At 33.2% G+C, this 5,465-nt stretch overlaps 1 non-coding gene across 1 annotated transcript; it reads right to left on the bottom strand.

The window, feature by feature from the left end:
- Positions 1–4,346: 4,346 nt before the first annotated feature.
- LOC127077402 (small nucleolar RNA R71) lies at positions 4,347–4,452 on the bottom strand. Its single transcript, XR_007787216.1, has one exon. It is a non-coding gene; the product is annotated as a small nucleolar RNA R71 (small nucleolar RNA).
- Between the last annotated feature and the right edge of the window lie 1,013 nt (positions 4,453–5,465).

Raw genomic sequence — 5,465 nt, forward strand, 5'->3', positions numbered from 1 at the left:
TTATAAAAATTAGTTAAAATTTTTATTTTTTTGAAAAAAAAACCCGGATAGATAATTTTAAAATTTCATGCAAAAAAATTTTTTTAATTTTAATTTTTCGGGGAAAAAAATCCAGAATAATTTTTTTACGAATTTTATTTTCCAAAAAATAAAAAAAATATTTTATTTTTATATTTCAAAAATTTTGGGAAAAAATTTCACTACAAAAATTATTTTATTTTGAAATTTTTATTTTTCAAAAAAAAAGTATTTTTTCAGAATTTTTTTATTTTTCTGAAAAAATATTTTTTTTATTTCAAAATAAATTATATTTTTTTAATGAATAAAAAAATATTTTATTTTATGGAATACAAAATATTTTATTTTCAAATTTTTTTCTAAAAAAACTATATTTTTTTTATAATTTTATTTTTAATTTTCAATAAAATATTTTTTACTTTTTATAATTATAAATATTTTTAATTTCCAATTTTTTCCACTCTCAATAATTCTTCTTTTTTTTATTAAAAAAAAATTATAACTAAAGCAGTTTATAAAAGAAAATTGGTTATGAACTGGTTTTAAACTGAATTATAATTGGTTAATTTAAATGGTTCAGTTCATTAACCATTCAAATGGTTTAGTTATTTTATGGTGCAATGCAATTCAGTTTAGTCATATAGTTTGGTTAACCATATTTTTGCACACCCCTAGTTTGAGCTATGGCAATGAGTTGATAATGAGGATGATGAAGTGGAAATGATGGTGAGCTAAAGGTGGGGACTAATGGCACAATGAAGGGCTCAGTTTATGAAGATGGATTCAGAGCTTCTTTATCACAAAGAAACTCTTCCAAGAATGAATTCGAACAACAATTGAGTATGAATCTCAGTTTGGTTGAAAGGTTTCTTTATGGCTGTTGTATGATGAAATATAGCTTATCCTTTATAGTGAGAGTTAAGTAAATTGGCGTGAGTGTGTGAAATCAAGAAGTGTGTGAAAGTTTGACGATTTGTGTGAGAGTGATGCTGATTTTGTGGGAGTTTTTGTTGTTGTAAGGATAAGGATCAAATTGTACGAGTTGTATAATGAGGTGAGTGAGTAATTTTCATGTGAGTTACTTGCTGATTTTTTTTGTAAAAAATTCATGTAATGTATGATGTTGTATGTATGACCGTGAATGAATGAAATGGACATTTGAATATATTGTCCTTTTATGCAAGGGAAATGGAAATGAGGTAGTAAGATGGTGCATTGTATTATATAAGAGAGAGAGAGAGAGAGAGAGAGAGAGAGAGAGAGAGAGAGAGAGAGAGAGAGATTTGTTAAGAAACACTCATGTATGGTAATGTATCATAATGGAATGAAGTTTTGTATTATTCACATTTTTGTTATTTTGTTGTATAACGAAAAAGTATGTGGTGACATGACATGTTTACGATGGATGGAATATACTAAAACATGACTTTTCTTTTTGCCATTTGTAATATAATGCCAAAATGAAATGATGATTATGTAAAGAGTGAATTCAAATTCATATTCTCCTCATTTTTGAAATTTTATTTGATGGTGGTTATGATGTTAAAAATCAGGATATATAAATATGAGAAATCAATATTTATGATAATGCATGCAATCACACGAAATAGCCTAAAAGAAAACTAATTTAGCCTGATAAAATGCATTGATATGAATGGGATAAAGAATGACCTAAGAAAATAAAGCAAGTTAATTTTAAAAATAGCCAAAAGTTGGGTTTTGGACTTTTTGAACTATGCTAAAAAGTCATGCAATGATATGCAAGTCACTAAAATAACAAGGAGCAGAATTGGAGTATGACAGTACTCCACAAATAATGTTGAAGGACATGAGTGACCTGGATGGAATTTTCCCATTATTTGTAAAAGGATAAATACCTAAGGGTCGAATATTGAAATGGACAAGGGTGATACAGTCTAGGCCTTGTGTTCAATATAGAGATGAGGGTAAAAGGGTAATTATAAACATAAGCATTATTACAAAAAGATTTTTTTAAATCAATTGACATTTTCATGACTTGGATGATAATGATGTGTTACTAGATACAACTCACAGTTTATTATATTAAACATGTAATTAAATATAATTTCTAACATCCCGAGAACCTACAGGGTCACACATAAGGACAAATTGATGAGAGATGGAATAAATAAGTGAAATAAGGAACACCGTGAAGTAAGATGTACTTAAGAGAATTTCATAACATCGTAAGATGCAATGTGCTTATGTGAGCTGTAGAACACTGTAAGGTACACTACAATTAAGTGGAATACAAAATACCATAAGCTACAATGCACTTAAGTGAAATACAATACACCATAAAGGTTTTTCACTTGATGAAAATTTGTTTTTGAACTCTCTCTCTCTCTCTCTCTCTCTCTCAAAGTCTTCATTCTTAGCAATTAGCACTGAGATTGAAGGAACTTTGTTCGTGTGGAATGAGTTGTAATAACATGCATTTTTCATCATGAATTTAGCTCGATTTTTACATATTTGACTGTCATTCGTTTACCTTGCTATGTTATGTCGGCTTTGCACTGTGTATTTCAGGTACAGATCAACCTGCGAAGGTTGCGATAAAAAACAATGCAAATGGCACAAAATGGAAGGTTGGAGAATGTCATGACGATCACACAAGGTGTGGCACCCGTCATGCCAAATCCTTGAGTGATCATCAGCCAATCAGAAGGAAAAAGGGAGTGTACGCTTAAAAACCATGACGGGTAGGCCGTCAGCTCCATGACGCACGTCATGGACCCGCGTTAAGGACTCCTCTTCAGTACGTTATGACAGGAAGACCTTCACAGCCATGACATCCCTCATGACGTCTAGGCCCATATTTTCTGCATTTTCAGACGTTCAACCCCACTTTCTCCATGATTTTATACATGATTCTGCATGATTTTAGCCATTTTTCAGAGCAAAAAATTGCTGATAAATACCACTGTAATGGAATGTAAAAACATCAAAGTTTCAATTTAGAACTATAGCTACTAGATTAGAGTATAAAAATCCCACATTGAGGGTGTTTATGTAAAACTTTATTTTCTGCATACTTGGAGCCTTTATTTCGTTGTTGTTAAATTATGCACTTTTGTATTTTAAATCCCCCTATTGTTGTTTCATCTTGCCGATGTACCAGATTAAAGTCTCCCTTCAGAGCAATTACTTTATGTAAGATTTAGTTTTCATTCATTTCGAGGTTCTTCTGTTTTACTGTTTTCCATTATGTATGCACCAAAATTATATTATTTAATTATTTACTTTACCATGCTTGAGTAGATTTATTTAGGCTCCGAAACATGATGAGTATTTTATCGATTTACTTTATACGAGTTGCTTAAACATTTGTTTGTAATGAGAATTAGAAATTTGTTTGGTAATTTTTGTTATTAAGATAAAAGATTATTTGCTACAGAAGTAGAAACACCTAGATACCGGTTAGGCACTAAAATGGCGAACTCAGTATCTAACCTAGAAATTCAAATAATAGGTTCTGACGGCCATGCAAAAGCAGGCCAGAATTGATCGAGAGAATACATCAGTTTCCATTTTGAATTTTTTGTGCTGAGAAGAAAAGACTCACTACAAAAGTAGGAATGTAGAGATATCGTTTACGTACGGAAAGGGAGGAAAATGATATCCGACCTTGTTATTCGAACTATTAATTTAAAGGTAGTGAAATCATTTTTAAACTAACCAGAAACTATTTTTAACTTGTAAAAGAATTTTTAAACTCAATTTTTACATGTGAAATCCGGTATTTTGCGGGTTTAAGGTCCGATGACGTGCCGTATAGTCTAAGGCATATTTTTTAGTTTTAATTAATTTCCCATACTTTCAGTTGTATGCAAAGAACCAAGAGCATCTAGAATATATCCCAACCGACCGACGAAATCGATTGCTACCTATATGTTAGACGCCGATTATAACAAATCCAACAAGAAATGAAAGAAGATGATAACCGTCCGCTTAAGGATTTTGTTGTGCCCTCTGACAAGGAGCCCTACTCAAGTATTGTCCGCCCCACATTTATGGTGAATAGTTTCGAACTTAAACCCTCTCTGCTGCAGATAGTGCAGCAGAGAAAATTTCCTGGTAACCCAATGGAGGATCCGAACATGCACCTCTCTGTCTTCATGCAATTCACTGACACACTCAAAAGCAATGACTTCGATGTTGAAGCCATTCAATTGCATTTATTCCCATTCTCTCTGAGGGACAAGGCTAGAACGTGGCTACGATCCCTACTGTATAATTTCATTACAACATGGAATGAACTTAAGAAAGTGTTCCTCGATAGATATTTCCCACTGAGCAAAACAATGCAACTTAGGAACCATATTACTTGCTTTAGGAAGACTGATGGTGAATCACTCTTCGAAGTGCGGGAGCGATTTAAGGAGTAATGAGAGATTTCCTACACCATAGATTAGATAAGTGGCTTATAATTCATGCATTCTACAATGCTCTACTTTATAACACAAGAATGACCATTGATGTTGTTGCAGAAGGAGCTCCCATGAATAAATCATTCAACGATGCTTACATGCTTATCGAAAACATGGCTCAGAACCATTACCAGTGGGGGAGTGAAGGCACTCCAGTAGAGAAAATGCAACCGAGATGAGGGATGTACGAAGTTAGTAGCTTCGATCATATAAATGCAAAAGTGGATGCTCTTATCTAGAAAATCGATAACCTGAGCATTACTCTCGCGTCTATTGTAGCTATCATGACTCATAGCTACGAAACCTATGGAGTCCAGGGACACATTACTGGTGAGTGTCAATTATTAGCTGAACCATTTCTTGACCAGGTAATTTATGCCCAACAGGGTAACCCATACTCCAACACCTACAATCTTGGTTGGAGAAATCATCGCAATTTGTCCTACAAGAATAACAATATGACATTTGCTACCAGTCCTGCACCACTTGCTGCTCCACTCAAACTTCAATGAAAAATGGGTACCCCTGATGCTCCTAGAAATTCAAACCTTGAGGTAATGATGGAGAATTTTATCATGACCCAAACCCGATTGAACAAGGACTTCAAGAACCAGAATATCCATAATAATGAATTGATAAGGTAAATAGCGACTAAGGTTTATGCCATAGCTACTCATAGTAATATGCTTGAAACCCAAATTTCACAAGTATCCTAACAAAAAAATGTATACAAGAGGCCCTGCTGGATTTTTTCAGGGCAACCTGAACCCAACCGAAAAGGGCATGCGAACGTTATAATGTTGCGAATTGGAAACGAGTTGTTACCTTGGATTTTTCGACCTAAGTATAAATGGCAAATGGAGAAAATAAGTATGCCATGTGGAGGGTTGAAATTGAATGTATCCAACTAGAGGTCAAGTTGGTCTAATGTCAAAATAGCTGTAAGTCGAAGAACATTGTTGAAGTTTGGGGACTTAGCGAAATTTTGAGTATGTT

The sequence above is a fragment of the Lathyrus oleraceus genome, chromosome 4 (assembly GCF_024323335.1).
Source record: "Lathyrus oleraceus cultivar Zhongwan6 chromosome 4, CAAS_Psat_ZW6_1.0, whole genome shotgun sequence".
NCBI lineage: Eukaryota > Viridiplantae > Streptophyta > Magnoliopsida > Fabales > Fabaceae > Lathyrus > Lathyrus oleraceus.